The sequence below is a fragment of the Palaemon carinicauda genome, chromosome 18 (assembly GCF_036898095.1).
Source record: "Palaemon carinicauda isolate YSFRI2023 chromosome 18, ASM3689809v2, whole genome shotgun sequence".
NCBI lineage: Eukaryota > Metazoa > Arthropoda > Malacostraca > Decapoda > Palaemonidae > Palaemon > Palaemon carinicauda.
In genome coordinates this window covers 70,660,679-70,686,523 of record NC_090742.1, presented here as the reverse complement: position 1 = coordinate 70,686,523, position 25,845 = coordinate 70,660,679, and the positions used below count along the sequence as shown (strand labels likewise).

Genomic DNA, 25,845 nt, shown 5'->3' with positions numbered 1-25,845 from the left:
GTCTGCATAGAATTGATGGCATTGTAATGAAGTAGATTGAATGAATTACATTATTTTATTTTAAAGTTTACTATAAGTTTTTTATTCAAAGGTTTAGTCAATTGAAAAAGCTTTGTTTAGATTATGCAGTTACATATCATTCCTGTCTATAATTATGTAATTTTAAATTTTGCACACCGCAATTGTTTTCTAGTTATTTTAAAAGATGTTTTTTCCTTTCTAAAGTAAGGAAACTTTCTGAGTTTATCTGTTAAGCAATTGATTTGTTTGAAGTTTCATGAGGTACTGTCATGTTAAACCCAGATTTATCAGTTAGAAATCTTATTCTGGTACCTAAACTAATTTATTTTGAGATGTCACAAAAGGAACAAAAACTTTTCAAAATGGAGTACAGATATCACAAAAGTGACAATAATTAGTTTTTCTACTGAAGCATAGAAATTCCAAAAGGAACGAAAAACTATAATCTTATTGGATCCTGAGGAATACCACATTTTTTTTCAATTTCACCTGGACTACTTTTGTAATTCTGTTGAAGGCTGTCTTGATAGAGAATTTTGTCGCACATTATAAGATTTTATATGGCAAAAAATCTAATACTTTGCTATGGGTGAAGTCTTCTTTCTTGGAGGTCCTTCCATTGCCTTGTCCATTGCACTGTCCAGTATATGGTGCACATCCCATTTTCATTAATATTCAAGGTTAGGTGTTCTTGATAAATATTACATTATCATGCAAAGCAAATTTACTGTTTTTTGTCATCTAGCCACTTTATGATAATACTGTCTTGCTTTTGGAATTTTCCAGTTTTATTAAATTATGCACTAGTTTCACTTTGGTATTAATTGTGAAGTGATCTTTTGTTGTAAAAGCCCTAAATGTCAAATTCAATTGACTGCCAGTTTTAGCCCAAGGGTGTTGACCTAGACAGCGACAGTTGCCATTGCAGATTCGATACAAAATTTGACCCATGAATATTGGATGAACAGCCTAATCCCTGAATTTAGAGAATCAGATGAACACTAACACTTGCTAAATACTATATTTTGTATGTTGTAGCCATTCAATTTAATGAAAAAACTACAATATATTGAGTTTAGCTTGAATTGCAGTTTAAGACAAACATCTTTGGGCCAGCCTTAAGAGAATTGAGCATTTCAACTCAAGGTCTTCTTAACCTACCTAATGTTGTATATTGCTTCTTTTATCCTTATTGTTTCACTATTTACTGCTTTAGAAATTTGCTGAAAAAAATTTCAAGCTGCCAATTTCTTGCATTGAATGTCGGCGGGCTTTTTGTCAAGGTCATCTAAGGTTGGATGAGGAATGTTTGGTTAACAGATACATTTTGAAAAATTCATGATTACATAAGTAAAAACTCTGGTTTCCATTAGAGTATTTTTTTTAGAATATTGAGTAATAATATTTTTCCGTATTATACAATACACTTGGCAAAAACCTTTCAAACCATCAATGTTAAGAGACATTTCATTGTTAGGTAATGAAAATATCAATATAATGAGGTTATCATAAGCATTCTCCTGTGGTATGAACTGTCTTTGCTAGGCAAAAATATATCATGAGTCAATTGTTGTTGAAGGTCAGTAAGAATAGTGCCTTTATTGTTACTTAAAACTAAGAATTGTTTCCCTCAATACTTGGTGTCTGTATTTTGATGGATATGCTTTTTATTGATGAATTTTTTTATTTGCTCGACATGAAATATATTTGGAAATTATTTTCCATTTTAGGTGGAGGGGTTAGTTGATGCAAATAGCTTTGTTATAAGTATGGTGGTGTTTATTGTGAATATTGTAGTTGTACATGGCAATTTAAACCTCAACATACTTTGACATTTCTTATTAATTATCCATTGCAACTTATATTTGTGCACTCAGCTGAAAGTGAACTGATTGCATATTAAAGTATTGTCATGATGAAATCACATCTGATCACTGGTTTTGACAAGCTGTCGACAAATATTGCACTTTTTGAAATGAATTTTAATTATGATACCTTTTTTTGAGGTCACTATGCTAATGTAAAAACTTTTTATTTTTTTTCTGAATCACCAGAGGGCCTACCCTGTCAGAGTAAGTGGTCCCTCACACACAGTCCAGAGCTTTGGACTGTGTTCAGTCATTGTATAGTGCTGTAACCCATCAGCTTGGAAGTTTTTCCAGTCCTTTTATCCTTGTACCAGAATATATGACTGAAGAAGCTTTTTACCTAATTTTATATTGCTGATGCTGCCACCAATTTCTTCTTTAAAGCTCCCCTGACTTCGACACTTGTTACTTTTCTTGCTAACTTTGCATTTTGTGCTATATCACTCATTTATTTTTTATTTAGTTATGTATAGATTAATATGGGTTTTTTATTGCCTGCCAGCATCTTTATAGTTTCAAAGCACATACTAACTACGTTGTGAACAGGATTAAGATGTGGCTGGAATTTAAAGGAGACTAAACACAAGTGCTGTAGATAATTAGAACTTCCAGATATAGAGTGAGTCATTGCTAATAATGTTGGTAGTGAGATCTTTTAATACAAATACAGAAAAACGTTTTACTACTTAAAAAGGGCATTAGTAGGTTCTAGTGTTAACGGTGTATTCAGTACATTTTTTGTGCAGGGAGAACTGTATTTCTTAGATCCAAGTGCCTGAGGTGAACAAAGCGTCTAGCTTACATGTACAATCCTTCTATTTTCTTCTGAAATACTTTCTCTAATAGTTAATGTCCATTACAAAATTTTGAAGAGTAAGGGAAGGAAGGGGTGTAAAATACTGCTTTCATATCAAGGTATTGGTTATTAAAATTTTAAGTGGGTGCTATGTGTAAAGTGACATCTCTGAGATTGTGAAACTATTTCTTGATTTTATTAAAGTGTTTTTTTTTTTTTTCTATAGCATCCCATCAAAGATTATTAGAAAATTAGAAGATTTAGATTCACTTGTGTACTATCAACCCAGATAAATGTACTTTTTTGGAATTTTCAATCTAAAACTTTAGAATAAGTTAGATTTCATATATTTCTTTGTAATTGTGTGTGGTAATGATATTGGAGATATCTTTGGAATTTAACTTAAAGTCAAATACTAACTAAAGTCTTATAATACATGTGAAATTTTCCAGAATCTAGTTTAGTTAGGTTTGTAAATTCAAAGTTTAGCTCTATAATCAAAGCTCTATTGATCATAAAATATTGTCTAGAATACCATGCTTGTGCAATATTTAGATTGAATGTAATATGATGTTTAGGCAATCCTGTTTTCAGGCACAGATAAATGTAACGATGCGTATGATGTTTTCAAATGGGATTCAGGAAATTAATGTCCAATGGAAGAAGTCAGTTGCATTTTGAAAAATTGTGGTCATTGAGTTTTTTTTACTATTAAATTACCATCGTTGATAATAAGATGACAGCATAGGATTGTTAATAAAAATAATTGCCAGAGGCAATGTTTGTTTTTTCAGAAGGCAGTGGTGTTCAAATATTTGTAATATCAGTTGACTTAGCATTAGTTTGAGCATCGTTTGTAAAATTATAGATAATATTCTGTAATCCTGACCACAATCAAGGGATTTCTGTAAAGCATTGGAGATTGTAAGAAGGGCATCACATGCTCCAAGGCCTTTACAAAAACCAAATGGCAAACCAGGGAAGAGATGATTTACTTCAGCAAACCTTTTAAGACATTTTACCAAAAGACGACCAAAAATTTTAGATGATATGGGAGTTATGGAAATTGGGTGGTAATCAGTTGGACTTGAGCTACCACAAATACATTTACATAGTGGAGTAACATTACCAATCCTCCATAGTGCTTTATGCATTCCACTATAAGCAGCAGTAATGCAGGCATATAGTAGGTTGGATAATAGAGAATTAGGTATAGGGAAAAAGGGGGAATATATTTAGGAAAAGAACAGGGTATGATGACTTATTACAATTATCAAATTAATATCTTAGGCACACGTCTATGCAATATTAAAAAAACTAGTCCTTAGGGCTCTAAGGTGCATTATTTTCTTCCTTTTCAATTTTATCTATTCCTGTTCAATTGTTCCCACTTAGCTGTCTAATTTCTATGATTTATTGATTTAGTCAAACTGCTTTTATAATAATAAATCTTAACTTGCCAAATTTACTTGGAGCTAAAGTGTTGTCCTCTGATTTTATAGCTGAGAGGAAGCCTTGAAGTGGATGGAGAATAAGGTTGCCTTGCTTGCTAAACTGACAATTCATATGAGGAGACTTGTTCTGATGGGTAGGGGCAGGCTATATGAGCTCTCTAGGGGGAAGATCAGCCCTCATCATCGTAGATATGTTTCTCCCCTTATTTCCTTACTAAGAACTTTTGAAAGATGGGAATCGTAAGAGTCTGGAAGTGTAGAGCTTATCCAGGTTAGCTTAAGAATTCTTAAACTCTTAATTCCTCTTCTTCAACATCACTTTTGTGAATTGGTATAAATAAAGTGTACTTGATGAGAAGTGCAGCCTAGAGAGAAACACTTTCAACCAATGGTCCCTGGCTACATCCTCCTGTAAAAGAGTACTTCAGCCATCAAAGTACTGTCACCACTGATGACCAAGTTCAATAGGGTTAAACACTAATAAAACTCTCTTAAAGTACAGTATCCACATTGATTGGGATATTGTGGAACCATGGGAAAAAGGCAGGGGCATCCTTGGCAATGACTGCTGTTGCAAAGAAAGGATAGCTTCCTTGAGAAGTAGCCCTTAAATCCAATAGTTTAATAAGTTCCTGGTTAGATCTTGAGAATAGTTCAGTCTTGACCACAGCTATTTCCAGCTCCACTCAACCTGAACGCTGCATCCGGAAGAATTTTCTCATAGTAGCAAGTGGAAGATTATGGAACTTCACCAAAGTTTCATCATTCAAACCAAGTTCAGCACCGAGGCCTCATGAAGGGTTTGAGGACTTCAGATGTTGATCAATGCCCCGCATAGTTGAATATTGCAACTGCGAATGATAAGTCACCTGGAAGAGCTTTAAGACCCTCGGCATACTGTACTCTTTATCATTATTTCAACATCATCATCATGCTCCTACTAAGAATCAAACTTGGTTCTCTTAGGAAGAGTGCTATGGTTACCTGGAATATTAGGTATCTCTGAGACCAAAGAACTAAGGACCAGGGGAAGGAGTCCTTGGAGGTACACTTTGCTTAGTACCCATTTTGAAGTTGTCAGTTCTGGTTAAGTCCTAGGAGAGAATTAAGCTTTCTGGTGGTGAAAGTTATTTTAAGGCATGGTAGACATGGCTGATAAAAAAAATTGTCCTGTTAGCAAGTTTACGAAGTAGAGCAGCTAACAGTGTAGTATTTGTTGGCCTAGTGGAACTTAACACATCACAGCTCGGTGAATCACTTGAACTTCTCTTCATACGGCAAAAACTGTTGTGACAGGAATTAATGTCCTCAACCACACCCTGGCCACTTTAATAGCCAATGCCTGTGATCATGTGTGTAGGACTGGTATGTAGCAACAGTAATAGCCAACCTTGACTTAATGCACGGGGTCAGAGCTTGTGTTTCAGCTGTCTGTCTTTGGGAAGGTGGGTGAATCTTTCCACTGACAACCTTGGTACCTGGAGTTTTGAATGTAGTAGAATCTGCAAGCTGAGCCCACGTTTCCTCGAGCCAAGTAGTAGGTGTAGATTTTCAATAACTAGACAGAAAAGGCCCAGGTGAATGGCAGACATCATGAAGGACCTACTTCAGCAGGCAGAGGAGAGAAGAAGAATATGCAATGAAAGTAACAGGTGGAGGAAGCTGCACTGCAGAAGTAACAAATTGGGTGGGATATGGAAGGAGCAGCAGCAGTATCAGTAAAGGAAGCGGAGGGTAACCCAATCACTGAAAACTGTATGACAAACCACCATAATAGAAAACATCCATTATTTTAATATACTGTATCTAAGAAGTATGATCCTTCATATTGCTACAAATCCACTTTGAGACTCATTAAAGTTTCTCAATTTTTTTAATTATTATTATTATCATTATTACTGGCTAAGCTACAACCTTAGCTGGAAAAGCAGAATGCTATAAGCCTAGGGGCTCCAACAGGAAAAATAGCCCAGTGAGGAAAGGAAAAAGGGAAAGATAAAATATGTTAAGAAGAGTAACATCAATAAATTAAATATCCCCTATATAAACTTTAACAAAACAAAGAGGAAGAGAAATTAGATAGAATAGTATGCCCGAGTGTACCTTCAAGCAAGAGCACTCTAACCTAAGACCATGGTACAGAGGCTATGGCATTACCAAAGACTAGAGAACAATGATTTGATTTTGGAGTGTCCTTCTCCTAGAAGAGCTACTTACCATAGCTAAAGAGTCTCTTCTACCCTTAGCAAGAGGAATGTGGCAACTGAACAATACTGTACAGTAACCCCTTGGGTGAAGAAGAATTATTTGGTGATCTCAGTGTTGTGATTTGTATGAGGACAGGAGAATATGTAAGGAATAGGCCAGACTATTCGGTGTGCGTGTAAGCAAAAGGAAAATAAACCTTAACCGGAGAGAAGGATCTAATGTACTGTCTGGCCAGTCAAAAGATGCCATATCTCTCTAGTGGTAGTATCTCAACGGGTGGCTGGTGCCCTGGCCGACCTACTACAGTATTACAGATTCTTAAGGCACAAAATTGGAGTGAAACTTTGAATTTTCCTCTGATGACTTACCAGCATCAAGAGGCACAGACCAAGATTATGGCAATAGGTGCAACTGCAGAAGGGAAAATGAGTATAATAATTGACTCAGGAGATAGGAAGATGATGATCAGCTTTAGGAACTTCTTATAGACATGTCTTGATGAAAAAGAGAAGACCAGTGGATTAGAGAAGCTCGGAGAAATCATGTACTTACTTTCTACTTATGATATGAGGTCCAAAGCTGGAGTCATCTGAAGTCAGAGGCACAGTGTCAAATACATTAGTTGGGTGAAAAGGCCAAGGAAACTTAGCCTTAATTGTATAAGGAAAACACTAGACCCCTTGTTAGATCACTTGGTGGCTAAATCATCCTTAACGAACACGTAGATTCTAAACGGCAGAGCTGAGCATTTCTGTGTTACACTGGATCAAGGTCATAAATTCAGTTCATTGTAAAGCTGTCATTGAGTCTGTAGTTGATGCCCTTCCAGATTTACCACTCGAATTGAATGTTCTTAAAAATTATTAAAGAAGGCTAAATTTTCAATCCTTATGGTGTTCCTGGTGTACTCAAAGAGCATCTGCACAAGACCATCTCTGCCTCATATAGGGAGAAAAAGTACCAAACACATTGATAAGACTTCATATTACCAACTATTTTTGAGAGTAAACAAAAGAAAAGGTACTGCAACAACAGCCAAGGTATTTTATTTCTCAGCAAATGGTAAAGCATGAGCAGAATTATTCCTTTACTCGTATAACAAATATTTGAATGTATGCTGCTAGAGACCCATTGGGTTCAGGAAAAAAGAGGAATCATTGGCATCAATTTTCCTGAGGATAAAAACAAGAGACAACGCTAGAGCAAAATATGCAAAATATTAACTTGTATTATTTATTGACCTACCCACCAACTTTTACGGAATATTTTGGCAAAATACCGAGCTCTCTGCTATAATCTTAGAATAATTCGGCTCTTTCACTCCGGAGGGAAAAGTCTACATTGGTTCTTTGAAATACTTATCCGTAACTTTGAAGGTGGGAGTCCAATTAAGTCTGATCACCTACTTAATATTGACTTTGTTGTAGTAAAACCTTAGAGAAGACTAGTCTCAAGTAAAGTACAAAATGGGTGGTAATCTATCAGTCAGGCACTTACAAGTCTGTACTTGAACATCCCATGCCAGTTGATTGTCCTGCAAAATGTTGATGCTGTCATTTTGGTGTACACAGGAGTGAATGCAACACATCTTTGAGACTTTCTTCATTATACCAAGCACCTGGCTTGCAGATAAACACAAGAAAGTTGAAGTTACAGTGCAGAAAGCCTGTCTTCACCATTATCGATACACAACTGTAAGGGGTGTAATTTTCAAATACCTTGATATCAGTGTTTCCTTTACTTGTAAGATCAACGTAGTATTGGAAAAAATAAAGAAGGCCTCACCAGATACTTAACTCCTAAACCCCAAGTATACATTATGAAGCCATATGTATCGCCAGTCTAATTTATCGTGCAGAGACCTGAACTATGTATTGACACTATGTCAAGCAGCTGGAATATTTTCATATTTCCTGTTTGCAGAAAATTATGGGCCTCATTTTGAAAGATTGGTTTCCACTCAGAAAAATTCTGTAAATTAACAAAATACCCAAGCATAGACCTTTGTAATATTGAACCCAATTCCACCGAGGAAAATTGCAGAACTAACAAAAGCGGAAGTATAGAACCATGTTACCTAACGCCAACCACGACGATCTTTATACCTGACAAACCGCTCCCAAAACATTTTATACGTACAAAACCTGGTGGCCACAAAAATAGGTAAAAAAGCATTATAACTCATCTTGAAAAACAGCAAATTGCCTGGAAACCCTTGCTTGCAACCAAGTGGTCTTGAGAATGAGTAATTATATGGGCACTGCATTGAGGAGGGTCTAACAGCACATCTTACCCTAAGAAGATAGCAGCAGCGTGCCATACAAAATGTCCCCACATCCAAGAAGTCTTATGTAACATGTGACTTGGTAAGAAAGTCAAAAGTGGCCTGAAGAGCTATACCAATGTGCACAGATAGCAGGAGCACCATCATCACATCTGAGAACCCTTAACAAATTCAACATCTGCAGGAAGGGAAAGGGATGTTGTCACCAGTTATGATAGACTGCTTTTAGATTTTAGGACGAGGCTCGAGTTATTCCTGAGGACATAGAGGGCATCAAGACCACCGAAGCACCACCTTAAGAGATGTTTGTCTGTCTGTCAAAATAGACCAATAACTTCTTTTGGGTAAAGAGATCCTTGTAATCGATACAATTTGTCTCCCAAAACTAACTGCTGAATGATCGCGGAAGAGATGAGGGTCCATATCAAAGGCATATACAAACATTTTACAAGCTAGCTCTGTCAACTTTATTCTGTAGATTTTAAGTAACTAAGATAAACTTCCTTTTTTTTTTTTAGATAAAAATTCCATTTCATTTACAAAGAGATGATTATTATATTATTATTTACCATATCCACCATGAAATCAATATCCAGTCACATTACTGAAAAGAAAAATCAATGCTTTGTTTCATCTAGCCTGATCCAATCAGTACTTTGCTTTTACCTTATGTTTTGTTATTCCTGATATAGGAATTGAATTACAGTTAGATGTTGCTAGGTCCAAAACCTCCCCAAGTCGGTATGAATGCGACTAGTAAACAATCTTTTAGGGGAGTTGCATGGATTTTGAATTATGCTATGTTTTTCAATCATTGTTGACCTTTATATAAAAAATCATTTTCAGAAGAATGAGAAGGGTCATGGTAATGTAAAAAACAATATTGATGATTATTTTTTGCACGTAAAAATTAGCAGTAGTGATATTGCAATATGGAATTGTATGTTATAAACCTTTTCCTTTTCTCTTGCTACTTTTTCCTTGAAAAAGTGAAGTACTATACAAGAAATATATTGGCATATACAGTGCAGTATATATCCATTTTCACTTGATTATATGAAACAGCCATTTATAAATCTCTCTGGCTGATAACCTTTCTTTCTCCCAAACCCTTAATTCCTATCAAAAATATGTCTGTACATTTGTTTGTACCCAAGAAAATGTGAAATGTATTACAGAAAAAAAAAAATTTAGAAATCTTAATTTATTCAAAACTTGATTAGAAGCTTTACAAATAAATTATGCTAATGTTCAATTGTAAATTTTTTGCTAATCTTAGCAGATAAAATGTTATCCATAAATAGTTCATATGCTTATAAAATGCACATATTTCCAAAGTTAATTGGTCATTACAGTACTACTTGAATACTTGATTTTTTATTATTGAATTTGGGTGCATTTCAACATTCAACCTTTTTTTTTTTTTTTTTTTTTTTTTTTTTTTTTTTTTTCCCACTAATGTTTATTGTCACCTAATATCACTTTGCTGTTGACGTTCCACTGGGAATAAGCATCTGTATGCAGAATAATACAGTAACTGAAATGAAAAATGATGTTGCGCATATAAAATCTTGTAGCTTATTCAAAACTTACCCTAATTTATTCTAAACATCAAATAGTAAACATAAACAGACATATATGATAACTAACTATTTTCAGTATTCCAGAGTTAGCTTTGTTTGCAATTTGAAGGTGGAAAATTAAAATGATAAAATGCTTATGCATTATTTCACTGACTATTTTCATCCTTGAATTTCTTTAAACTATTTTTATACAGTCATATGTGTATGTATCTAAATAGGAGTCTACAATATGGGGTTTTGTACAATAAAAACTAATGGTTATTGTTAATACTTTATTATTGTTATTACTTTGCTGTGTTAGTTAATTGTAGGCTAGTGTTAGGTTTTCATCATTATAATTTTTTAACCCTTTTACCCCCAAAGGACGTACTGGTACGTTTCACAAAACTCGTCCCTTTACCCCCATAGACGTACCGGTACGTCCTTGCAAAAAAATGCTATAAAATTTTTTTTTTTCATATTTTTGATGTTTTGAAAAAATTCAGGCATTTTCCAAGAGAATGAGACCAACCTGACCTCTCTATGACAAAAATTAAGGCTGTTAGAGCAATTTAAAAATATATACTGCAAAATGTGCTGGGGAAAAAATAACCCCTTGGGGGTTAAGGGTTGGAAATTTCCAAAGAGCCTGGGGGAAAAAGGGTTAATGTCTTGATTAGATTATTTTATAGTGTTGAGAGGGGAAGAGGGAATGTTTCCTTATTATTGTTGATTTTGTATATGGAAAATGTTATTTTTTTTTTTAATTAAAACATTGCTCGGACATTACACCCCTTTAATCATGGACATTACAGTCCATTAATCATAAGTTGTCTGAACAGTTACCGAGATTGGGAGTACTAGAGCAATACAAATACAAAGAACAGGTGTCTCGTAGATCAATCTCCACAAAGCAATTGTCTCCGAGGGCCAGCGTTGCATTGTTACTGTGTGGTTAGATTACTATAGTAGTAGGTATAGAAATGGTTAACACTTGGTGTTCAACTGTAATTTATAGATTAGAGAACTCACCGCAGTGGGTCCTGATTGGGATTCCAGTTATAGCTTTGTTGGACTGCTTTGAATCTTAATTTTACCAATTTACCTATACAGTAGGTAGGTATGATCATGAATTTATTTTACCCTTATAGCCATAATTTCACTTTTTGAGAAGTAACATTCTATCAGGGTAAAAAGCAACTGGCTGCTAATGTAATCTGTTAATAAATATTGATTAATAATGCTATGTCAGTACTCTCATGGTACTCTAATCAGTTGAAGTTTAATAGTATTTAGGTTGGTGTTTACAGGTCCTTTTTAGTAGTTGCTCTATGTCAAAATTCACAACAGAAAAGTTGTATTAATCATGAAGTATATTATAGTTAGGGAGTTATTTATCATACTTAAGTAGAATAGTTTAATACAAATTAAATCATGTGAGATTATTAACTTTTGACATGACTTTGGTGTGGTGGGAAGATTTTATCACTGGTGAAGTGTTCAAAACTAGTAACCTGTGTTGGTCAAAAGACATGCAGTTTTGTTATGCAGGGTGGCAGTTATTTTTCATTTCCCTAGGTGCTTTTGTTGGATGAAGTTAACTTTATTTTTTGGTCACTTGTTCGTAAATTTTAACTTCATTTTTACTTTGAGCCTATTTTGCTATGTTCATTAATGAGTGCTTCAAGATTTCAGGTAACTTTTGTAGGAGTTTCTTTAAAAGTAAATTTTCACATTTACCAAAATAGAATATATGTACTCCAGAGTTGCAAATTTGAGACACTGGAAAAGTTAACATTAACTGTTTATAATATGTTCTTATTTCACAATTTTGTTTCATTGATTCGTGGTGCAGGGCTAACCAAACGTTTGTATATTTTTTTTGTTTTTTTTTTACCATTTGATATAGTTTCTTACTAGAATTCCCACAGATCCCAGTAATGTTTTCTCTGCTGTTTCAACTGTTTTGATGCAGGTGGAATAATGCTTATACTGTTATATAAGTACATTACTCATATACTGTACACTAGGCTTTTGTTTATTAATTAGTAATATATTTGTTGTGGCCTGTATTTTTAGTTAATCGTAATTTTACGAATACAGTACTGTAATCCTCGGTAGGTTAATAATTTCATAAAATATTTTCTGTAGCCTAATTGTATTGTACAGTATTTAATCCAAAGTTTCTTTAAAATTTAGTTTTATTTTGTAGGAACTTAGATTTAATGTCATATTTTCAATTTCTGGTAATATGTTCAAATGTTTAGATATTGTGGGTGAAACCAATTTGTATCCTGTAAAATCTGTTTGTTCCTGGACAGATACAAACCCTCCTCCTATAATATGAGTATGCTTTCAGTGTAGATGGATCTCTGCTGTTCAAGAATTTAAATGGGTATCGGTAGTTACTAGTGGGTAGCAAATAAGCAGGCTGAGTAGCTACTTTGTTTTTAGCCACCAGAGAGAACATACGTGCTGCTGGCATTGTCAGTAGGGCGTTTTGATATTTTGATTTTTCTTTTAGATAGTTGGAAGTTCGTTGTGTGCGAGGGATTTGAACGATTAAGTAGTGTTTTGCTTTTTTCCTGATAACTGTAGCTGATATCACAGTTGTTTGTGTAACCTGTCAATACACACTTTTTTGTTCCTGTTGCTGTTTATTTCCTCGCTAGTGGGAAGGAGTGTGTGCTGCCTCCAAGAAGGGAAGTGTTGCTGCTCTTGTTATCGTGAGCGTATTCCTGTGTCTGGAAAATGCTAATAATGTATCTCCTGTCAGTGCTCTCTTTTTATAGTTCCTTTGATCTTAGAATGTAGTTGCTGTTGACCGGTAAACCACACAACTTCATCTCTTCACTCACTGCCAGTTAGGATGTAAGGGTTTTGCTCTTCTTTTCCCCTTTATGGAACAAGTCCTAGAAGACCGATTGATAGGAGTTGCATATATGTGACTCCTGCCTTTTCTCTCTCCATGGGAGGAACAGTACTGGCCAGGAATCCTTGTGACTACCATCACTAAAAACTAAGAAGTTGATGACCCAGGGAGAGTAAGAGACCACAGAGGACACTGAGAGTGCTCTTTTGTCTTGTCACCCACTGTTCATCGGGATGAAAGGGCTCTGCTTTTCTTTTCCTTTAATGAACCAAGTCCTGAAGATCAATACATAGGAGTTACATTCGTGTGACTCGTACAGTTTATCTCTACATTTGAGAAAGTGTTACCTATGTGCAGGGTCGCTCGCCTATTCGTGCAAGCACTCTTAAGGGAGTACACTTGTCAGTTCGCATACTTGCCAACTAGTGTGCTACTATGCGTATGCCCACAAGTGTTAAAGTGCACATATGCATTCCTACAGGAGCAAGTTCTTGCCCTCATCTGTTCTGTTGCCCTAACCTGTGCTCACTCTCACTCATATGGGAGTGTGCCCTCATTTGCTTGGGCATGTGCCCACAAGTTTTCTCCTGTGCATGCATGCATGATTCTATAGGAGGAAGGATAGAAGAGGATCTTCAGTGCGGCTCCACTCCACCTGTTAGCATACCCAGAGCGCGCTCTTTGCTCCTATGGGCAACATGACATCTTCTGTTTGTTCTTATTCTAACAGAAGTGAACAAATGCCCTCTCACCTTTACGCTCACTGTTTATGAGCTTTGAGCCAACATTCGCTGTATGATAAAGCTATAAACTATGATTTCATGTTTGCTATAATGTTTCGATTTTAGAAGATACCCTCCTCAGAAATACATAGCGTTATAGCATGTACAATGATTGTAGCTCTTACGTATTTGAAAGAACCCACCTGTTTATGAGTGATGTCCCATTTGCGATCAGTCTCAACATCACAGAATGAGTTCCTTGACCTTAGAAAGGCAACCAAAAGACAAGATGGTCCACAGGTCCTCTCAAATTGAATGTGCAAGCCCTTAGCACTAAAGGTCTTAGATAAGTCTCCAAGGTTCATGCTGGAGCAAAGGGCACCTTCAAGGCTGCTAAGGAATAGAGCCCCTTGGCTGTGACCCCTTCCTTTTGAGAAAATTGGGCAAGTTCTGTATTAGAACCAGGAAGGAAATTAGTCTAATTTCAATGAATAATGGATCGTTTAGACTCCCTGGTACCAATTTTGGGAAAGTTGACACATATCTGACTTGGAGCCTGCTCCAGCGTCATAAATAGAAAACCTATGATCTGAAGCAACCTTCTTAAAGGTCCTTGCCATTATCAAGCAAGGCTTAGGGGAAGCTTCCAGATCTTTGGTCAAGATGGGCAAGACCTCCATTGACTGCGTATTTGAGGCCCCTCACCTCAAGACTGGTAAGGACCTCCATTGGCTGGTTATTTGAGGCTCCTCAGGGCTCAAGACCCATCTTGGAACTTCCTTTGTCTGAACTGGCTCTTGAAGCAATTAAGAAAATCTCGGAGCAAGCCATTCCAACAAAGTTGTGGCACTCCCTAGGCAGAAGAGATTTAGTGCACCTGTGGAAACTAGTCCTTTCCCTCAACCTATTGGTCCTACAGTTATAATCCTTACTTCACTGACACCCATGGAACGACTCTGGTCGGAGCCTACCGTCATAACAACTTCCGAGTCTGCCTACAATGAAGTAGCTTTTATGTTGAGTCTCCAGGCCACATCCTGGATGAACCACTGGTTGGAACAGTTGTATGCTTTGCTTCTCATAACTGGAAAACAGAGGACTTTTCCAGCCCATGGTAGCCCAGGCAAAGCGAATAGGAAATGGCAAAGCTTTTTTGTGTGTCGCTAGTCTTCTTAAAGGATAGAATATCTTCTCCAGCTCCTTGGTTCAGGAGTTCGTTGCCAGAACCTCAATCCAGGCGGCCTCAAGTCCAACCATTCTTTCTCTTCCCTACAAAGGTGACTAGCTAGGATCAGAATGACTTACTTTCCGGGTTGGGGGGGGGCCACTATGCCTCCTACTTCAGTACGGGAGGAATTTACTTCATTATGGAATGAATAAGGAAAGATCATCAAATGCTGTTCTTTCTGGCTTCGTGCAACGATTGACAAGCACACTCACGAGGCGCAGAGATAACCGCGCTTGATTCGATCACATTAAGCCAAAATATCTGATCTACCCTAGTTCATAGATAGAACCTGTCAAAAGGCACCTTTTGCAAAGACCGTAATTGTTTAGCAACAGATGACTTTCACTACCCATTACCTACGGGATTATCCACAGGTTCCCAGATACAATATCTGTATACTTGAAAAATTGGTATGGGCTCAAAATATTGTAGCAAAATGTGCTTCCCAATAGACAAAAAGCATCTTGGATGAAAAAGGTGTATGGATGGAAGTACAGAATAAGAGTTAAGATTGACTGGGCTGTAGTGGCTTACTGGTAATGTCCCTGTCTGGTGATCACAAGACTGGGGTTAGAGTGCCGCTAAAACTCGTTAATTCCTTTAGTGTCTGCACCCTCACCATCCTTTGTGAGCTAAGAAATGGGGGTTTGGGGGAAGCCTATAGGTCTACCTGTTGAGTCATCAGCAGCCATTGGCTGGCCCTCCCTGGTCCTAGCTTGGGTGGATAGGGGGCCATGGGCGCTGATCATATGTCCATATGGTCAGTCTCCAAGGTATTTTCCTGCTTGCCAGGGCATTGTCTCTGTCCCTTGCCTCTGCCGTTCATGAGTAGCCTTTAAAAACCTGCCCTCCTTTGGGGTGCAGCAGCCATTCCGTCATTTGCTAGACCAGGCGATGGATGGAGGTGAGCCATGTGATTGAGCAGTGTTTCTTAGCAATAAATTTGTTGGAAGTATCTCCCCCATCCTCTCAAACAAAGGGGAGGATGGCCAATGGTATGCACCCATGACCTCCTACGACCATACATTTAGACAACATATCCTCCACACTGACAAAGGGTCTTCCCTTTACTGTATACCAGTCTATGGTAGTAACCTATCCTAACATCAGCCTCTTCATGTCCAAGTCATGAGGAGGTTGACCGGAGTCATCACTTTTTATCTTACATATGACTAAAGTGCTTTGACATTCCAAGGGAAGTAAACCAGCCAGTTGGTTATATGTACTTTCTCCCTCATAAGGATAACTATTAAAGGATGAGGGTTGTTTGTGTAGCAACAAATCACAATTTTTTAAGCAAGTTTAACTATACAAACCTGAGTCCTGTAAGTTACACTTCCCACCTCAACCACCCCACAAATCCTAGGTTTAAGGTCAAAAGTAGCCACCCACCAGTAACTACTGGCATCACGTTATAAGTCTTGATGGCCGAGTTCTAGGTACGCTGAAAACATACTTCTGTTAAAGGACTTGGGTTTATATATTTGAGAAAAATACAAATCAATTTAAGAATTGGTCCTATAATCTTGCACTAAATCAGTGGTCATCAGTTTTCACCTTTCGAATACACAAGTTTTTGGAATAGTTCATCAATGACATGTACAATTTATCTAAACTACAGTATACAGTAGTTATAACAGTTTAGTAGTTGCTAAAAGTACAGGCTAAAGTCTTTAGCCAAAGAAAATCTTTAGGAAGTATTTGTTCAGCTGTGTACAAGTGTAGAATAAATATAACCTTCATTCTTTTAAGATGATGAACCCGTTCACAAATTGTAACTTGGTCCACTTTGGAGTAGATATATATTATTATGGGGAGTGAGATGCCAGGTTAACTTGGACCTTTTGATACAATGTTTAAATGATTATCTACATTGGAAAAACCAGAAACTGAATGCAGATGTGTTATGGATTAGTTTTAGTAATTGCAGACAGATGTACATGGTTAGGTTTAAAGGTCTCAGAATGGTGGAGGCTTCACCATCGCAGAGGCTCTACTTATTTATTTCATGAAATTCTCCTTTTTTCACCTGACTTTAGTTGCAGTGGTTAAAGGCTTGGTATCCTTTTGATGTTTTGGAAGTATTATTTGAAGGATCATAGTTCAGAATTATACTTTTCGATATGGTGCTGTGTGAGGACAGGACTAGTTAGTCAGTTGTCTGTTTAGTGGAGAGCGGAATTAAGTTTCAATGTTATTATCATTATTATTATTATTTTTTACTCTGCTGTATGGGTCATATTTTAGATCAAATATGTCACAGATGTGAAATTGCCCCTCTGTGAATCTTTATAATCAATATCAGCTTCATCATGTTTGAAACATTTAATTATAATCTTGAGTTCCACTTTAGTAATATTTTCTGTGAATGCTTCAACATGGGTAATCCTGGTTATTATGCATCAAAAGAGCGGAAGCTCTCGAAGTGCAACTGCCTCACTACCTAGTGACTTCATGCATATACTCTTTTGGTCCATATGGCATCTATAACCCAGTTGCACATGGAATTATTATGCTTGATATGATGTTGCTGTCAGAATTAGAATAAAAAAGGCATCATGATCTCACACAGGTGTTAGTCACCTTTGCTCAAGGGGCTAACTACTGCAAAGTAATTGTTCAGTGGCTGCTTTCCTCTTGGTATGGGTAGAAGAGATACTTTAGTTATGGTAAGCAGCTCTTCTAGGAGACCACTCTAAAATCAAAACCATTGTTTTCTAGTCTTGGGTAGTGCCATTGCCTCTGTGCCATGGCCTTCCATTGTCTTGGATTAGAATTCTCTAATTAGTGCAGCAGGTAACCCTTTGAGAGAGCAGAATCGTTTGGTAATCTGTGTTATGTGTATGAGGACAGAGAGAGAGTATAGAATACGGCAGAATATTCGATGTACGTGTAGGCATAGGGAAAAATAAGCCGTAACCAGAGAGAGGGATCCAATGTAGTGGAATCTGTGTTTAAACTGTATGACCTCGAGAGGTTATAGTGTGACGGAAGTAGATCTAGTTTATGGATGTTAATGTCGGCTTTCTAGGCATGGGTACGCCATAGATTTTTGTCTTTTCAGTCCTATGATTGCGTTTATGAGCTATTATTTATATAGATGCTAAACTAACTTCAACTAGTTACATGGTGGGACAATCCTTGTCAGTTAACCCAGGGAGTGCCCTTGGAAGTAAGGGTTCCGGACTTCTCTCTTCATAGATGGATCAAGTCTCTTTTTCAGACACAACAACACTGTTGTTGATTTGGAACCATGTCGGTATCTTTGTTTTCGATACCTGAAATACTTTCATGCTGGACAGAGTTTGTATAAATAATCCCAATCACATCTTTTCATCATGTAGTGTAATAAGGGATTTAGATTTGGTAATGAAAGCCTAATGTGGAGATTGCTAAAAAAGAAAGGGATATGTTTGTTTGCACTTTTTGGATACCCTCACTTGGTAGGTGAGGCCCTAGTTGAGTGTAGGTCTCTACATTTTCTTCTTTATCATTTGAGCTGTTGGCTCCATTTTGGATGGAGAGAGGTTGGTTTACAGTTTTGTGGTGTCTGTTGTTGGAGTGTCTAAGAAGGGTACTTAGTACATTTTTTCAGACAAGTCAAACCCCTGCTCGCTTCACCTAACCTAATAGATTATTCCCACTGTATTGTAAGAGCCACATTGTTTTAATAAATACTCTTGATTGTCTATCTTTGATCCCTAAAGGCAGTCCATCAATAATTTGTATCAAAGACAGGAAAGTTTATTTTGATGATGCAAATCAAGAAATGTTTTAGTAACAAGCATTAGTTTGGATAGATTGTTGAGATTTCTATTTCTTTTATTAGGAAATTATTTACTTAAGCTAAGCTATAGACAATTAGAGGTTCAGGGTCAATACTGTACTCAAGCATCTAGGCTTAGACTTAGCTGCTTTGGCTGTTATTGAGGATGTATTCAGGGTTTTTAATACTGGAAAACCTATTGTTGTCATTGCAAACTATTGGAATCTAAATGTAGTGTTAAATTGTTACATTTCAAAAGGCTTTGTTTGAAGTTAGCAAAGATAGTTCTTTTTATCATCTCGCATTTAAATCTGTGTTTATTTTAGCTTTAGCATGAGCTAAAGTTAAGTGGACAGCAGGGCTTTTTCTATGATGTAGGTTTTTTATAGATGAGATTATGATTTTGCCTCTACCTGCATGACTAAAATATAGGTAAAAGTCTCCATTTGTTTAGGATTTCAGAGCCACCTCTTTTCCTTGAAGATATATTGTTTCTTGTTAAGTATTAGTGATAGATTTGATTCAGATGAAGGAATTAAAGGATCAAAGCCAAAATGTAGTATAAGGAGAGCTAACTTTCCTATATTTTATAAGAATCTTTCTTAGGAAAGAATTTATAGTTGCAGCTCAGTGGTGTACTAAGTCTGATTTTGCAAAGCTTTATTAAAAAGCAGCCTATTTTTTATTACTGGACTTGGGTGCAGTGGTAATTGTGAAGGATATAGTATAGAGCAATATCTCGCCATGATGTGGTTCATCTATTGGTCCTCCAGTGTATAGCAGAATTAGGACTATATTATACATACCTTTTTTTTGTGGGCTCTTCTTTATATTGTGGGTTTTTAGGGGCAGATATGATTCATGTTTTTTATATTTAAAAAAAAAAGAAGTAATTATTTAGCTTATAAAAGCTTAGAACATGCCATTTTTGATCTCATAAAAGCATAGATTTATAAAGATTAAAAAATATTAAAATGTATAAAACGTGATAAAAAATTTAACTTGAATTACAATTACTACTTCAATGGGTTTTAGATGTCATGGGGATGGGGAGGAGCTCTTGGAACAGAACACCCACAAGTCAAGTGATTACTGTAGTTTAAATAAACTGTTAATAAATTTTGTTAAATTTTGTTCAGTTATAATTTACGATTACTTTTCTCAGAGAAAGTTCAAGTTGTTGGGTAATATGTGTATTAGTTTTAAATTTTTGATCGTCGGAGTATGCTAGGAACCTATTATAGAAACTAGAGTTATTATAAGTGTATTTGATTTAAAGTTGGTTACTGTTGAACTAGACAAGAGCAGGGGTTGACAGTTTATTAATCTAGAATGTTATTTTCTTATCTCTTAGCTTCATAAACCAACTTCCATCAAAGAGGGGTGATCAGCACTATAAATATCAGGGGAGTTTTACAGAAATAAACAATTTTAATAATAGAAATTATTTTTATGCATACCCCCTTCTCTTCACTGAATAGGAATATTAGAAGGCTAGTCATCTGGTTTTGATTTCAAGACTGAAAAGATAAAAACTAAGTGCGACATACCATTCATCTTTAAATTAACTTGATACTTCACTAGAGGGAAAGGCATTTATTTCAAGGAGAGAAAACAGGAAACAAGTAATTTTAGGGTAGACGTTAACATTTCAGCAGTTTCTAGAGGAGCACTGTGAATATCAGGCGGGTAAAGAACTAATAAATTTTGTTATTAAAATTATATTTTTACTTGGGAAAAGTGTAGTTCTTAGCTTCTTATGAAAGCAAAAATCCATGAAGATAATCTTGCTTTGTCAATGCATAGTTGTAAAGACTACCTGGAAAGGTGAAAATTCATGAAATAATATATAGCAAAACATAATTTTATAATTCTAGATACAAGAGCAATATAGTTCCATAATTATGAAGTCTTGATTCTTATATTTTTGTTCTACAGAGCAAATTTGGAAAATATATTGCTCTTAATTTCAAGCTGCTCTTATATTTGCCATTACAGCTTCTGTAGGTATGGAAAGGTGACAGAGTAAACTAACAAAGATAGTATTTTGGTATCGTAAGTGACATCTCTCCATCAATTTTCGTATATTGTTACGAATGAAAGAAAAAATTACCAATTTGATAGGAAATGTGGTGACCTTTACTTTTGTTGATGCTGTAGTGGGCATTACTTCTTGACTAAAATTAATAGCTTTTTATTATTTAGTAATTAATACTGATTCTTTGCCATTGTTACGAAAGTTTTAATGTATAATCTACGTAATGAATTGAAATGCATTTCTGAACCTTGTTTATAATATTGATAATAATACAGCACTAATAAACTTGAACTTGTAAGATTGAAATTATAGATAATTAGTGAAGGATAGTAAGGTAGACCATTTAATCTATTATACCAAGGCATGTAACTGAAACTAAGTCAAGAAAGAGTGCAAATGTTCATAATCTGTGAAGATTATCTTTCAAAGCCTGTTCCTGAGATGTCAACAAAATTAGAACTAACATTGCTTATGTATTGGAGTTACTATTTAAAAAATCTGTATCAATTGTAGAAGTGAGAATTGTTAAGCCCTGTCCACACGATCCAGTATGCCCGAAGGGCAAACAGTGATACCAGGCCACAATAGTTAGTGAAAATGAGGGTTGATGACTTCAGAAGTGGGAAAACTAAAGGCAGGGATCTGGCAACACTGTATGATGCCAAATCCCTGTCTGTGGTTTTCCCGCTTCTGACGTCATTAACCATCATTCTTACTAACTATCGTGGTCTGGTATCACTGTTTGCCCGTTGGGCATACTCGATCTTGTGGACAGGGCTTTAGAGATTATCACCAATGCATTGGCAAAAGTTCATAATGAAGGATGGAGAGAGGCCACTAGTCCTGACTCATGTGACATTTACTTTTTAAAGGCATACATACCAGGTGCCCAGTATCTTAGGACTAAGAATGTGAATTGATTTGAAATTCATTATGCACAAACTCCTTTATAATGTCAACAAATTCCAAGCATAAAGTATAGGTGGGATTTTGCTGTTAAAAACTTTTGTGAAAATAGACCCAAATTATTGCTTGAACATCTCTGGGTTTAGAATTCTTTTTTTTTTTTTAATGTGTAGTGTCCATCTCAAGTCTCCCGAGGAAGTTAATAAAGCAATTTTGTTAGCCTAAAAAGAAAGCATAAGTTAAAACAATGGTATTAAAAATAGAGTATAATATTATTACTACTGGAGTCTAATGTTGCAGCCATATATAAGGACATTTTCTCCATATGGAATTGATCTGCCAAAATGCAGTTATGATAGTTTTTTTAGACAATCTTTTTTTTTTTTGTCATTTACAAATAGGTCCAAACAAAGTGGCAATTATGTATTAATTTTGTTTGAGGATTTGTTGAACTGAAATTTAGTTGTACTGAATACACTACATTTGAGAAAAAATATTTTGTCTTTTATTCTTTGATTTCTATGAAGCTGCATTATTGATGATTTTTCTAATATTTTTTTTTTTCTGGTTTGGATTTGATTTCATGAGTGCAGTGCAAATCAAGCGTTTGTATTGAATGTTTTGTTTTTGTTAGTCTCTTAAGAAATGCTTATGTATTCTGCTATCCCAGTTATTTTCATTTGTACAGTTCAAATAACTTTGAGGAAAGTCGTTGGTGTCTAACCTCTTCCATTTTAAAAAGTATTTATTATTTCAAAGAAATTACCAGCAATAATTATTCATTACTGATATCCAGATTTATTGGTGCTAACACTAAAAGTACAATATCAAAATTATTTTATTTTCTACCTATCCTATCAGCTAAATAGTTCATTTATGAACTTCTTAGTAATCCTTATGAAGGAAAACATGTTACCGTTTGAGCCCTTATATCAAGAAACATTAGCTCATAAAGAAAGAAAAGCAAATATGACACAGGTAAAAATAGCAGTTCTCATTTGTAATGTTATGGAGCTGTTCAAACTCGTAGATTTGCTACAGTTGAATTGGATAATCAGTTATCGTTATTTGGGTTTTTTTCAAAAGTATCTTGAGGATTTTTAAACCTTAAAATTTATTTGTACTTTTTTGAACTGTACAAATGCTCTTAGTCTTCTCTAGTATGTAGTGGTATTTGTTTGAAATGTGCCACAGTATTATGATTGGGAGGAAAAATCATGAGGCTTTTACTAAAATTCCATATTTTACTTATTCATAGGACTTTATTGCATGATATTTTATTAACCCTACCAACTATTGTAGGGTTATGGTTTTCAGGTGTGTTATTTTAATGCATAAGTTTCAAGAATGATTTGGAAAAAATTTGAGATAATGGATGCATTTTGTTTATCCAAGATTTGTACAGTTGCATTTACACTATATCTTTATATAAAAACTGAGATATTAAATGCATTTGTATTAGGTTTCTAACATTTTCAACTTCAAGGAATTTTAACTTGACAATCCGTGGCACAAACAGGATTGCTACTGATATACAGTTACTTATGACTAGACATTGCTATTTCTCCTTGATAGTCTTAATTCACCATTTTAATCAGGGTAGGGTAGTGTTGTGTATTAAATCAGTGCAGTATTTATTATTTTACAATGCTTTGCTGTAGTTAGTGGGTTACTTGGTTACCTTTTGTATGTAAACTTTTATTTGGAGCATGGTTTGTGAGGTGTTTGGCTGATTTTCTCAAGTAGCATCTTGTATAACATTTTTGATTTTATCACCTTTGTGCTGGCATTTTAAAAAAAAAGACAGTGCCCAGAATGTTTCCTTTCAAATTGAATTCCCAAGGTGTTAGTGTTACTTTCTAAGCAATAGTTATATCATGCTGTGGTTGGTAGTGTTGGATAGGTTTATAGAATATTTTGGACTTTGTACACATGTCTTTTCCATAATATGATTTGACTTGGGGTTTTTGAATGTGTAGATGTTTTCATTTTAATTTGCTCACACAGTTTTGATAAGTAGTGTGATAATCTCATGATGCTGTGTTAAAATAGCCCTGTACATTAACCCCTCAACCTAAAATTGTAATTGTTAAAACTTAGTTATGTAAAGAAGGCCTGTATTTAAATTTGTTGGATTAACGTGACCCTTTTTATTTTGGACGACAGCTGTTGACTGGCACAGTATTTTACTATTACAAATTGTATAAATTAAAAAAGTCTTGGTTAATTGATGAGAAAAATATTGATAATACAGTGTATTCAATAAATTACTTTATTCAAAATGTCATAAAATAACATAGCATTAGAAGATTTTGATCAACTAGTATGTAATTATTATGTGTGTAATGTTAACAGGCTAGTTTCTGAAATTTGATAAATGCAGTATTCTTTTAAAACTTGGGATTCTTGGCATAACAGTTGGTTTCTCAGAATGTAACCTAGTAAAAAGTTGCAGAGTATTGTACAATATAAGAAGAGTACAAAGTATTAAATGCCATGATATTTGAGCTTCTCTTTCAACTGTTCTTATAAATACTATTTTATAACTTTCCAACTGTTATGTACTCATAGCCTTAGAAGCTTATGTTCTTGGTGATATCTCTTTCTCTTTCTTTCTCTTTCTTTACTTACAAAATAGAAGAGGCAAATTCCTGGGTTTTAGCTGAGATGAAATGCATGGAAAGACTGTATTCTGGACACTGCCTAAGTTTTCCCCCCATTGTATTTGTGAGCAGCACGTAGAAAATATTTGTTCTAATGCACTGAAATTTTTATATATTGAATTTTTCTGATCATATTAATTTCTCATTTAACATGTTAACTGTTCACTTAATTACAGAAGTAGTACGTCAATGCTAAGTATTGTTCTTGCGCATTATTTTCTTAGACTAATGTAAAATACCAAGTAATTCATGAATTTAGCTGTTTTGGTTTTGTCCTTATGACAGATTGTAGAATAATCAGTGATAGTGAACAGTCGTGGAATTTTTTTCATTTATTTTTTCTTGTTGAAATGCTTTTCCAAGTCAGTTTATGCTCTATACTTTATGCATCTCTGTACCATCAAGACTTATAATAAAGTACAAAAAGTACTGTAGTAATGCTGCAAAAATTATTAACTGTAATTTACATTGATATACACTAGTGTTGTCACAAGTAAGAATTAGTGAGTATCAATTTGCATTGATATACACGTGTTGTCACAAGTAAGAATTAGCGACTATCAATTTGCATTGATATACACTAGTGTTGTCACAAGTAAGAATTAGTGAGTATCAATTTGCATTGATATACACTAGTGTTGTCACAAATAAGAATTAGCGACTATCAGTTTGCATTGATATACACTATTGTTGTCACGAGTAAGAATTAGTGAGTATCAATTTGCATTGATATACACTAGTGTTGTCACGAGTAAGAATTAGTGAGTATCAATTTGCATTGATATACACTAGTGTTGTCACAAGTAAGAATTAGTGAGTATCAATTTGCATTGATATACACTAGTGTTGTCACGAGTAAGAATTAGTGAGTATCAATTTGCATTGATATACACTAGTGCTATCACGTGTAAGAATTAGTGAGTATCAATTTGCATTGATATGTACTAGTGTTCTTGCAAGTAATTAGTTAAAGTTCTGTAGGTTTGAGTGATTTTGTCATATGTTTTGACTAGTTTTCATTTTGTAGTTTATTTTAAAATTTGGTCCTTAGGTAGGTTTATCTAATTTTATTTTTGAAGAGGTAATTAGTTGGTGTTTACAGGTGAATTTGTTTGCAGTACACTTCTCAAAATTGGAACTTGATATAGACCTTACATTGCAAGTATGTTTATATATTTTCTTAGTTCGTTCCTCCTATTCACTCATTTTAACAGTGCAAAAGTAAATGCACTTTTCCCCCTTTATTTATATAAATCTTTTAATTCAAATTAATTATGCAATTCGGTGTGTTTTCCTCTGGTGTTTCATGGAACTGAGTTTGTTTGCTTATTAATTGGTTGTCTCTTGTAGAATAATTAACAGTTTTCCCAAGTTCATAGTTGTCTTTCATACAATCTACCAAGGAGCTTTCCGGTGCCTTCAAGTGTAACATACTATTTTGTATTGAAAATTGCTTA

The 25,845-nt window shown here is 35.1% G+C and overlaps 1 protein-coding gene across 1 annotated transcript in view; it reads left to right on the top strand.

Annotated features, from left to right (window-relative positions):
* Positions 1-25,845, top strand: part of shi (dynamin-1 shibire) — a 227,030-nt gene that overhangs the window by 129,722 nt on the left and 71,463 nt on the right. The gene's annotated exons all lie outside the window — the stretch shown is intronic.